This window comes from Podarcis muralis, chromosome 5 (genome assembly GCF_964188315.1).
Source record: "Podarcis muralis chromosome 5, rPodMur119.hap1.1, whole genome shotgun sequence".
In the NCBI taxonomy this organism is placed as follows: Eukaryota; Metazoa; Chordata; class Lepidosauria; order Squamata; family Lacertidae; genus Podarcis; species Podarcis muralis.
In genome coordinates this window covers 61874013-61886812 of record NC_135659.1, presented here as the reverse complement: position 1 = coordinate 61886812, position 12800 = coordinate 61874013, and the positions used below count along the sequence as shown (strand labels likewise).

The window sequence follows — 12800 nt, the reverse complement described above, 5'->3', positions numbered from 1 at the left end:
GCTATCCATCAGCCCTGCCATGAAGCATATGGATCAGATCTGCAAAACGATATCGCACTTCCAATATTTGCAATATGTTTCTGAAAACATCTCACTAAGCTTCGTGGGTGGCAGATGCCATCTAAATAGTCATTTATACTGTGCCTCTCCAAGCAAGAAACTTAATGGTATCCTTTTTGCCAAATAGCATACATGACATGTTTAAATGAAGGCTAAGGTTTCTGACTCTGAAGCCAGCTTCAGCAGGCTGGAATGAGATTTTTTAGCATTATTTTTAGGCTAGTCATCACAGACAATTCCTTTGCCCTGCCATGGGTATCACTCCCAAAGTAAAAGGCTGAGATGCAAGAGGTCTGAAGGATAGTAGTGCTGACCCATTCGGTTTCAAACAAAATATTGTATTTTGGAGTTGACTTCACCATTGACATTGCAAAAAGCATGAACAACATACATTTAAAGTGCATGACTTCCCTCAAAACATCCTGGGAACTGCAATTTGTTAAGGGTGTTGGAAATCGTAACCCTGTGAAGGGAAAATTACAGTTACTGAGATTCTTTGGGGAAGTTGTGTGCTTTAAATGTATGGTGTGTACACAGCCAAAATTATTTGGGAAGGCCTGGCTTGTATTTGGGAACAGTTTAAGCACCAAAGAAAATGAAGGTGGAATTTCATTTCGGCAGAGAGCAAGACTCCCTGTAGGAATACAACACACATAGCAAAGGGTCAAGCTTTCGATTTCCTAAACTAAAATATGAAACTACAATACTACAACACACACAGATCGTCTGTGTTGTTTACAGACAGAATTAAAGGTATAAAAATAGGGAGTTTTGGTCATTATTTTTACTCATTTTAAATAAATAAAAATGTCACTTTTTATTTGACGTCTACTTTACAATTTTCTCTTTTATATATCTGCCAGAAAAGATTTCACTTCATGCACCTGATGAGGCTTGGGGCTTGAGTTCACAAAAGCTTATGCCTTCATCTGTACTGAAGAAGACAATGCATGAACAGTTGGTCCTACTTAGGTCCGAACGAGAAGCAAGGAGGCAAGAGCATGATCAGAAACCAGCTTTTCTTTTCTAGGGAGACACATTCTCATAGTGTCTGTGATCGCTTAGATCTTCATTGCTTCTTCCCGAGCTGGTGCCATTCATGGGATCTTGGAACACAATGGTTGTATAATTGATTTCATCTGACCCGGAATGCTGAAGTACAGGTAAAGCATGCTGAAATTCAAACATACAGGGTAATAGTCAATTGTGGTTCAAGAATACCAACATACAGTCACTCTGTACCACTGTGTGATTATGCCAATCCCCTGTGTTATGCAAGAGCTGGTATAGCATAGTGATGACTAGACCATTAGAGAACTGTAAGGATTAAGAATGTAAGATGTTAGTAGCACAAGACATCATAGCAAAGAAGTACTGTCTTTTGTCTCTTCTGAATCATCTAGCTTCCTTGGATGAATCTAGCTTCTAGGACTGAGAGAGATACAGGCCCACAATGACTCTCTCTTTCGATCTTTTCAGACGACTTTGTTATTTATTCCGCCAGCTAGTGAAGTGACTCCCATTGAGGTACACAATAACATTTTGATTATCTCCACTTTGACTACCTTGATCTCCTGATTGTATATTCACAGTATACATCAGAGCCTGTACCATCTGATGTAATCAATAGTCTTGTTTATACGAATTTTTTGGGATGCCCTCTAATACTGTATATTGTTTCATTTTACGACATCTCTGAAAGATAAATAACATCTTAACCATTATTTTTAAGAACAAAGGAATGATTCGTTGCGAAATATCCTTGCAATTTGCACAAAAAGCCTCTAAATCCTGGTATACCAACGTAAGATTAGCATTAGCATAGCAATCGTTGCAATTCAGGTGAGATGCTGCTGAAGGAAACGCCATTACCTTTCTGGCAAGAGAGCACAGTGAGCTTTCTGAGCTGCTACCTATGACAAAGAAAAAACATTATTGCCATAACAGTTTAAGTATTTGAGATAGGCAGAAGGGAGATTGGATTTGAAAGCAGAGACAGAAACAGCTATGCTATGGGTGGGATTCAACATTTATAGGGGAGGTGTTTGACTTGCATACTGTGAAACAAGATGAGAGTGAATTTCATGCACAGATCTGGGGCAAATGAAGAGCAACCAACTCCCTCCGTCCACAGGTGAATGAAGGGTGGTTTTAGAGATGTTAAATAAATCCAATATACTTCCTGATGAATGTTCTTAGGATCTATAAGATCCTAGGCTGCTTACCAAGCTTTGACCAAGGTACAGTTTCAAGGATCCCTACTTCTAGTACCTTCTGACCAGAGAAAGGGTTTTGTGGTTCCTAGCAAATCAGATCACCTTGGCTCCAAGAGCTCTTATAACCTTTGGATCCCATCCCAAAGTTTATTAAGCAATTCAGCTTTCATCTGAAGGACCATAGGAACTATCTACAGCTACCAGCATCTGACTGTGGCTAGAGATATTAATTGATTTTGTATTTTAGCACCTGGCACACCTGCCAATGTATGTTGGTGGTATCTGTGAGTTCTTGGAAAGGGATGGGTCTGGCAGAGCAAGCTTTGGCTGAAAAAATAACACGTTAGAAAAGGAAATGCTTTTTGGTCAGTGTGGATACATTTTGCCATTTCAGACAAGGGGACAACTGTTGATTGTCACACTGGAAGATTCTTTTCCAAGCTGAGGACTTGCCTCCCATGCAACTGTCTATTTGAAAATGTGGTCCTTGTCCCTGCTGGGCTTGGCTTTGGTTTCTCGGCCACGGAGAGGGCAACTCCAGCTGAGAGGATGGCATATTCCCAGCTAAGGCATTGTTGGGCTTCTTTGCTCTGAACCCAGGCTGTCTTCTTCCATGGTGTTTATAGGCATGTTGCTCTGAAACAGAGAGTGCAGTCCTAGTTAGGATAATAAATAAGAAAATAAGAAACCCCAAATAAGAAACCCCCTCATCAGTGCTCTACACTCCTCAGAGGCTTCTGCTCCCATCTCACCATGGCACACACATGGTCAGGGTCAGCATCAGACCCACCACTGATCTCATGAGCTTGCCCCCCCGGGCCCCTTCTTGCACTTACGATATGGCGATATGGTCTCCTCTGCTAGACCAGGTCAGGACAATGGGAAGCAGTACTACTAGTGAGAACTATTGAATGAAACCTCACTAAGGGCATCTCATCCATCCCATTGCTTTCAGTGGAGCTACTCTGAACAGAACTTGAATCTGGATCCAACATATAAGGCCTTATGGCCCCAAACCAACTCTGGTCTGTTGTGCATATGGGATCAGCACTGTGCACAGTTCAAGGTGATCAGCATAAAACAAAGCAGCTACAACAATTTAAACAAGTTCAGACCAGCATAAAATCATGCAAAGAACAAAGAATTTGGTGCAAAGACTAAAGCACCTAGTGGGCTGCAACAGAAAGGCGTGGGAGAATGAGGTGGTTTTCACCTGGTGCCTAAAATATCACAGTGTGGGTGCCAGGCAAGCCTATTTGGGGAAAGCATTCCTAAGTGGGACCCTCTCCCTGGTAACCACCTGCCTCAGGTGACCCTGTATAGGTGAACCTGTACAAGGATTTCTAAAAGAGATATCAAGGGCAAGATGCCAGTGGTGGGTTGGGTCAGAGGCAGAAGTGGATGGGGACTGTTTCCTCTGCAAAGTACAGTGGTGCCCCGCAAGACGAATGCCTCGCAAGACGAAAAACTCGCTAGACGAAAGGGTTTTTCGTTTTTTGAGGTGCTTCGCAAGATGAATTTCCCTATGGGCTTGCTTCGCAAGACGAAAACGTCTTGCGAGTTCTTGCGAGTTTGTTTCCTTTTTCTTAAAGCCGCTAAGCCGCTAAGCCGTTAATAGCCGCTAAGCCGCTAATAGCTGTGCTTCGCAAGACGAAAAAACCGCAAGACGAAGAGACTCACGGAACGGATTAATTTCGTCTTGCGAGGCACCACTGTAGACTACATTCCACACAAATCAGAGTTTTCTGTTCATCCACCCTCCCATTCTTAAGATTCCTTACCTGCTTCCATTACCATAGTAAAGGTAAAGGGACCCCTGACGATTAGGTCCAGTTGTGGCCGACTCTGGGGTTGCGGCACTCATCTCACTCTATAGGCCAAGGGAGCCGGTGTACAGCTTCCAGGTCATGTGGCCAGCATGACTAAGCCGCTTCTGGCAAACCAGAGCAGCACACGGAAACGCCGTTTACCTTCCCGCTGCAGTGGTACCTATTTATCTACTTGCACTTTGATGTGCTTTCAAACTGCTAGGTTGGCAGGAGCAGGGACCGAACAACGGGAGCTCACCCCGTCACGGGGATTCGAACCGCCAACCTGCTGATCGGCAAGTCCTGGGCTCTGTGGTTTAACCCACAGTGCCACCCACATCCCTCCATTACCATAAGGTCTTCATAAAATATACTAGTATAAAAAAACAAAAAAGTGTAAAAAAAATTTAAAAGAGTTTGACATCCACACAACTCTTCGCTGAGGTGAGCAAGAGATGTTCTCACAGTTCAAGGAGACCTTCCAGCCCAGAAAAAGCAGTTGAGGGCAACTAGGCCTGTTGTGGGTCCTGTCCAGGACCACATATGGCCCATAGGCTTCAGGTGCCCCACCCTTAATGTAGGATCATCAGGTTTCCTCTGTTCATTCATGGTACAAATCTTCCATATATGAATGGGATAATGATGATCCAAGAGAACTACTACATAGGGTGCAGTAAAGCAGAAAATGGACGAATTACAGAAAACTAGTGAAGGGTTGCCATTATGCTAAGCAGGACAGCTGCATCAAAAGTAAAAAGCCCAGGAATGGAATAGAACAGACCAAGGCTGAGCTCATATAAATTAAAACTTGTACAGGACAGTGTTACCTATTTTCCTGCAGAGTTTGGCATAGACTAGTACAACCACAGCAACACAGACTATGGAGGTTACGGTAGATATGACAATGCTTTCCCACAGCTTGGTACATCTAAGAAGAAGAACAGATTGATATTGTTAAGGCTCACAAGGCAGGGTGGTTGATACATAATTGCAGCAAGAACATTGTTTTTTGTGCCTGATCCAAAGTTCCAATGCACACCAGGCATAGAGTTCCATGACTTGGCATCTCCATGTATTAGACAGAAGCCCTGCACCATATGAAGCTCCTATAATTTAACAATTCTCCAGATTTTAAGAAGCGAGATCCCTGCCTTTGAGAAAAGCTGTCTTTTTATACAGCGCAATGCTGGCCCCACTAAGTTTTACAGCAGGAGTGGGGAACCTGTGGTCCTCCAGATGCTACTGAACTACAACTCCTATCATCCCTAAAACTGGCCATCCTGGCTGGGGCTGATGGGAATTGGAGTCCAACACCACCTGGAGGGCTACCGGTTCCCCTCCCCTGTTTCAGAGAAACAGTGAGGAAGGTGCCATACATTATCATTCTAATGACCAAAAACCAGGATTGTTTTGAACTACTTTGGAATAATTATACAATTATATATTAGACTTACAGTGCATTCCAAACCCAAGATCCGCTGGGATAAACAAGTTCAAACTAGGCAGATCTTGAGCTGTTCTGGGGATACACTGGTATTGACTACACAATCCAGCAGAATTGGAGCTATGATGGCTCAGCTGGGGCTCAGCCGATGGAACAGGAGCTGGCAGAATTTACACAAGCAAAAGTTCGCAAAAGGGAGTGTTCCAGGAGTGTGGCATGTTCATTGGGACTGGTAGGGTAGAAAGCAAGGAGGTTGACAGTAGGTGGCGCCAGAGTCAGTGACAGGCAGGGCAACACTGAGATTAAGAAGGTGGAAGATGATACACAGTGACAGCCCCTGGACTGGTTGTAAGTAAAAGTCAGGGCAGGTGGGGGCTGGCTAAGGGTGGGTTGAGGTTGGTGGGGCAATACCCCATTCACCCCAGTTGGCCAGCCTCCACAGCTTACACCTACTGCAAACCTCTTTCAGCTCAGCCATTTGACCTGGCACCCTGGAGGAATTCCCCCTGGCCCAAAAGGTGCTGTAAATCAAACTCTGTTTTAAAGGCTTGTTTAAATCTGAACTTATGAAATGGTTTATCGCTGTTCATCATGATGTAAGCATAAGACTGACATAACTTAAACACGACATGGGATTCTCCATCTTGAACCTTGCTTGACCTTGGTACAAGCCTGATACCAGCCTCCTCTTAGGAAATACTTCACACCTCGTAAAAGTCAACACATGCCAATCAAGTCGCTAGCAAAGTCTATTCAAACTCCTGAATGGATGCCTTCACGTTAATGGTGGTACATGAGGCAGACAAGGAGATGGCCAGGTTTGGTTAATGGAGGCTATCCCAGCTTTTTAACTCTTTTGATAAGCAAAACACAACGTAAAAATACATGATAAAGCACAAAAAGCATGATAAAAACAAGAACATTTACCCAACTTTGTGAAGGCAACACAAGGAATGGGGGGGGGGGAGTCACATTTGGGCTTTGCTCCCCCCCCCACGTGACAAGGCAGTGGGTGGCTTGTGGGCTCTGTGTCAAACTCTCTGGCCCACTTGGTATGAAAAGTTGGACTGACCTGCGCTAGCACAATGGGGATTCCACCCACCCACCCACCCACCCACCCAAATTGGTCTTGGGGCTTAGGGGAAGTACGTAGGGGGGGAAAGAGCGGAGATCATAATGTGTGGTGATGTCTGTGCTGACAGAATGATCATAGCAGTGCCACACTGAATTCTACCAAATAGCAAGAGTTATCCAAGAGGATTTCTGTGATGATCTGTGCAATAAATCCTTGACACAAACTAACTTACTCCTCACTCATTCTTTTGACAAAGTGTCTGGACAAGCCCACAGCTCCTCCTGCAACTGCTGAGTTGCTCAGAGTCCTAGACAGAAAAAGAAGATGCATCAAAACAACATACGTGCTTGTAGTTAGCTCTGAAATTGATAGAACTAATTCAAACTGCTACACATTGTCCCACCGATGTGTCCTGCCCTTGCTTGTGCCTTTAAGAATATCCACTGGGCCTCCATCATGTCTAAGTGGAGAGGTGACTTTTCTCACTCCCCCAGCCTGGCCATGTCTAGATACACAAGCTAAGGAATGCTCATGGCCTAGCAGGGACCACTTTGAGAGTACCGTATTTTTCTGTGTATAAGACTAGGGTTTTTTATTTTTTAAAAAATAGGCTTAAAATTGGGGCTTGTCTTATACAGGTAGTGCTGAGGGGTGTTCTCTTAATCTGGAGTCCCCAAAAATAGGGGGCGTCTTATACATGGGGACATCTTATACATGGGAAAATACGGTAATTAAGATTTTGACAGCCCCCATCTCCTTGCCATTGACAGAGAGGCTGCACACACCCCATACATTTAAAACCCCAGGAATATGGGAACTGTGGTTTGTTAAGGGTGTTGTAGCTCTGTGAACACTCAGGCATTACATGCATGAGATAGCACTGGTGGAAATTAGCACTAAACGTTCCCTTACATTCTCCCATTCTGCTTTGTTGGCTCCCAGCCTTTGAGAAGACAAAATAGATAATTGCATTTTAAGGAGCATATAATAATTGCCAAATACATTCATCAAAACTGAATATTCATGTACTGAGATAACATTTTGAAACATCTGAGAGAATCACGAGGGAAATCAATTTGAACTTAAATTATTTTAAGTGATCCTCAGTTAACAGAAAATTTGCTTCCTTTTTCAAGTTATAGTGATGGATACAGTAGCTAATGCATCTTGATTCAGGCTTCATTGTTAGAAAAGGCTGACACACCTAGAATGTGGAATTTTTCAACCTGTCTAAATTCAGTATTTATTGGACTGGGCCTTCCTACATTTTCACCCTGATTGAGCCAATCCATCTGTTCACAGTCACCCTGTAATATTAGAGGGCTTTCTCTACTGCAGAATACCCTCACTTATGAGATATTACTGGCACCAACCCTGAGTTTCTTTTGATGCCAGATTAAGACCTGGTTGCTTTGACAGTCATTAGGGATTTTTAATTGTTCAGCATAGTCTGGTAATTTTAAGATTGCTGATGTTACCTAAGGATTTTATCTTTTTTGTTAAAATTGGGTTTTAGATGGAATTATTGTACCCCACCATGAGACCAATATGATACTTTGAATAAATAAAAACAATTAAAAATGATATGTGAAAGAAGGGTTGCTGTTTGATGTGTTGACTTACAAATCCTAAATGTTAGAATTAGTGAATCAGGACATCAAACAGAGTGGCTGGGGAAACCCAGTCAGATGGGTGGGGTATAAATAATAAAATTATTATTATTATTATTACTCTTCTTTCCAAACCCAAAGCACGGAGCCTGTGTACCAACAATTTCGCTTGATAAGGATGAAATTATATGTGTGAACAGCAGTAATATTGGACCATGTGAGGCAGCTGGATTTGCATTCCATGAAAGGAAAGGAAAAGGTTAGTTATCTAACTTATTGTGGTATTTGTATTCCCAATCTCGAATTTTAATGTAACTGTTTTAATAAATATATTTATTAATACCACTTAATACCAAAATATTCTCCAGGAGGTTTACAAAAGCTAAACCAAAGAGAATATAAAGTAAACAACAGAACCATAAATATATGTCATCTAAAATACAATCTCCTGTAATAAAAATTTTAAAAAGCAAAAACATAGAAGCACACTTTAAGAGCCAGGGAAAGCCTTTCTGAACAGATATGTATGTAATTTGAAGTTCATCACAGTTAGTGCCTGCAAGTGGGAGAATATTTATGAGGGTCAGTGCCCTGGTACTAAGAAAGGATTAAACAATAATCTACCAGTAATGGCATAGTTAGTAAGGTCTTCCCTGAAGATCTTAAGGTTCATTTGTTCTTGCTTGGGAATGTTACATCCCAGTTCAACCAGGTTTAGCAGAAAGCATCTTGTAGATGAGGTGTTACTCTCAACTGACACTTTCAGCCATCAGGAACCTGATTGTGACCATCCATTGGCCTTATGCATGTTACTGCTTTCTGTGGAAGTACCGTATACTGAGCTTTGAAGCTAATGAGAGAGAATTTTTGTGTGAATAGTGCCCACTGCTATGCATAACTGGTTCTTTCTTGAGTTTGGCCTTTGACTTCTGAACCAAAAATTCAGCTTTGACAGCTCTTGGGTTCTGATGTTCTCCCCTAGTGAGGATGATAAAGGATCTTAGGCAGCTCTGAATGAAGATGAAGATGAGGGAATATAAAGTAAACAACAGAACCATAAATATATGGTTTCCCCTTAATATTTGTCATGACAGCAAAAAAAAATTGTTTCCCGAAGAAAACGAAGAGCTTCTTTAATGCCTGATGGCTCATCACAATTATAATGTAATTTTACCATGGCATTTGCTTCCATTTATCAGTGACTATCTCAAGATCTCTACAGAACAGAGAGCCTTCCATTTATCACACTGAAAGAATCTTGCTGCCGATGGAAAGGGAGGATTTGTTTTCTTTGATTCAGTTTCAACCTTTTGTATGCAATGCTCATTGCAACTTTCCCAACAATTACATTTTTCTCTGGGAGTTTAACTGGTGAGCACCATGCAGCTCCACTGTGGTGCTCTTGCCATTAGTTCTTGCCTTAAATTAGAATTTTAGGGGATCCTCGTCTCAGTGTACATTTTCCATCTTGGCTCCTCAAATGCTTTAGTGCTAAATGTAATTATTATCCAGAATTTTGTTTCTCGAAAGCCTCACTTCCTGTTCAACTGCATCAGTGTTTCAAATGCAAAATGATAACTACTTCTTTATTCTGTGCTATTCAGACCACATCCGGAGCACAACATCTAACTGGAATCAGTTCAGAGGAGAGCAAGAAAGGTGATCAGGGGTGTGAAAAGCAAAGTATAGGAGGAAAAGTTGAAGGACCTGCATATGATCAGTCTTGGACAAGAGAATAATTGCAAATGTTGCCTTTCGTCCACAAATTTCACTGCACTGAAAGTGCAAAGCACAATGAACCAAACATCATTTCTGCATAAGCCACTTCCAATAGGAGGTTTGTTTCCAACTTGTGTTATCTCCTGGATTTCAGCTGCATTTTGTGATTCATTACGCATTACATCTTTGTGATGAACAAATCTGATGTGGAGGATTATTTGGGGTAATGCCAAACTTCCCAGGTTCATTCTTTATTAGAGATAGGAAAAACCTCTGTTTGAAACCCTTGAGAGGTGCTGCCAGCCAGTACAGGCAGGGGTTGAGGAACCAGCAGTCCTCCACATGTCGTTGGGCTCCAGCCCCAGTCAGCATGGCCAGCGGATGATGGGAGTTGCAGTTCAGCAACATTTAGAGAGGCATGGTACAGTCCCTGTACCAACATTTAGAGCATCCCTGGTACAGTTAATACTGAACGAGATGGACTAATGGTCCAATTTGATATAAAGTAGCTTCCCACATATGTTGTGTGGAGATGGATCAGTACATAGATAAATAAACAGATATGCAATGAAACTGATTACATTTCATATAAAAATGGAAAATATTATACCCAAAGCTGTTGCAGAGAGCATTCACATAGAAATCCATTTCCTTTCCTTTTAGACTCCTTCGGATTCTACTTACCCACTGAGTTAGGCAATCTTCACTCTAGAATACCATTCCCTGCTAGCTGTATCATGAATAATTCCATTTTGTAGCGATTCCTTCCCGCAAGGATCCTTCTGCAGTGGCAGTCATCTGCAATTGATTCATTTCCTACTGCAGCGCGAAAGCTACTACTCTGGCTGATAGTGATCGTAGAAATGTGGAAATGTGCAAGAGGAAATTACAAAGACCCCCCTATCCAAAAATCAGTCGCAGGCAGCTTTGCATAGCTGCTTAACGTTAGATTACAAAATGAGATTGGGGGGGACGGGACCGATAGTCATATAAGGAGATATGAAATCTGCCCACCGAGTTCTCAGAAGTTGTCTTGCCTTGAGGAAGAGGCTTCAGTTTTTCTTCCCTATTCTCAGAGCACTTTAGCATTTCAGGGTTTGGATGCTATGCTATGATTATAGTGGTGAGAGCAGGGGTTGCCAACCTTTCTGAGCCTATGGACACATTTACCAACCAGGGAAATTGTTGTGGGCACCACACACACACACACACTGCAAGCTGTTCTAGTAGCTGCAACAGAATGCTAATTTCAGAAGGGGAAGGGAGGGGACCCTTTGGGCATCAAGGAAGGCCTCTGCAGGTCCATGGGGTGCCTTGTTGGCAACCCCTGTGTTTGAGTGTCGGACCAGGGCTGGGGTGATCTGGGTTCAAATCCCCACTCTGCTATGAAGCTCACAGTTACCTTTTCTCAGCCTAACAGACCTCACAGGGTGGTTGGGAGAATAAAAGTCAGGCGGGGGCGGGGGGAGAAGCATGTATAAATCATCCTGTTCGGAAGATTAGGATAACAGTGTCAAGGGTGCAAATATGTGGGTCTTCAGGGCTTTCTCTATAGCTAGCATCTGTCTGTCAACCATTTTCATTGTCTGTGTGACAACCAGGAATGCTATGAGTGGTCCTTGCTATACCCAAATTCTGGATTCTCTTTCTTTAAGACTGCATAGTGTAGCTTACTTAGAAGATAAAATGTTTTCTTTTCTTTTTATGCTCTCTTTCTAATTCTCCCTGATGCTTAAGCTTTCGTAATGAAGCATATTAGTTTGGAATGTGGGCTTGGTGCTCCCCTGTGTGGTAGATCACTTGTTCATGCTCTGCGCTCTGGGAGGCAATGGGGAAACAGGCTGGGATGGGGCTGGGATGGTATTACCTAGACAGATTTAGCTGGTGATTGCTCTCCCAGGTAAAAACTTACAAATCTTGGAGCCCCCACTACCACCACCACTCAACATATTGGGTAGACAGTGGGATAGTAGCAGTAAACATACATGTGAGGAAGATGTGCTGTAGGTCAGGTGGGTCCATTTGCCACAAGAAAGCAGCAATGTTAAAAGAACAGCACAGCACAACACAGGAATCTATAAAGCTGCTTTAAATGCAATAGTTGCAATTTCAGCCTTTCCCTGGAACATATTCAGCAAAATGCACATAGACACACATTTCACCATCCATGAATGTTGGGCATCCAATGGATAGCCTATTGTTTGGGTAGCAAAGGACCTGCCTCCTCCTTGCTTGCATAGGGAGAGGAGAGTGTTTTGCAAGTGAGGAGCCTGCTGCATCTGTAAGGGAATATTGAATAGATGATGCTCTTTGATTGCTTGATGTTAGATTGGGTGATTTTTCAGTTCATCTACCTCTCTAAGATCCTGTAATGCAAGAGGCAATAGATTTGCTTGACAGTGATGGCAATGAAGGCCACATTGCATCAGAGTGTTCGTAATCTGATGCTTCACTATTAGAACTGTTCTTTTTCCTGTGTAGCCTCATGACTTCCTTTGGTATTTTGTTTCCTGATACTGATGAAACTTGGATGCCAGCTGAAGGCTATTTTCAGATGAGATGAACTACAAAGGATGTTGTGAATAAGATCACAGAGCAGGTCTTCAAGACACATTTTATAAGCAAAAACTATGCTTCAACTACAAACCCATTAAAGAATCATTATATCAAACATCAGCATACCAAAAATAGCCATATGAAAGAGAACCGCACTATAGGGCCAACTGCATTTTGACATTTGAGGCTTTGAATATCTGTAGGGCAGGTCTTGTACTTCAACTTTGCACAGACATTATTTGTATCTGTCAGGACAGATAAAATGTGGTTGAGATATGGGTGGGAAAATCTGCCAATTTTGACTCCTCTCGG

General features: G+C 42.5%; 1 long non-coding RNA gene across 1 annotated transcript; it reads right to left on the bottom strand.

Annotated features, from left to right (window-relative positions):
* LOC144327693 (uncharacterized) lies at positions 1 to 5012 on the bottom strand. The gene is made up of 4 exons (XR_013392773.1): positions 4912 to 5012; positions 2726 to 2912; positions 1933 to 1969; positions 1 to 1233 (listed from the first exon to the last, which is right to left on the bottom strand). It is a non-coding gene; the product is annotated as an uncharacterized LOC144327693 (long non-coding RNA).
* Between the last annotated feature and the right edge of the window lie 7788 nt (positions 5013 to 12800).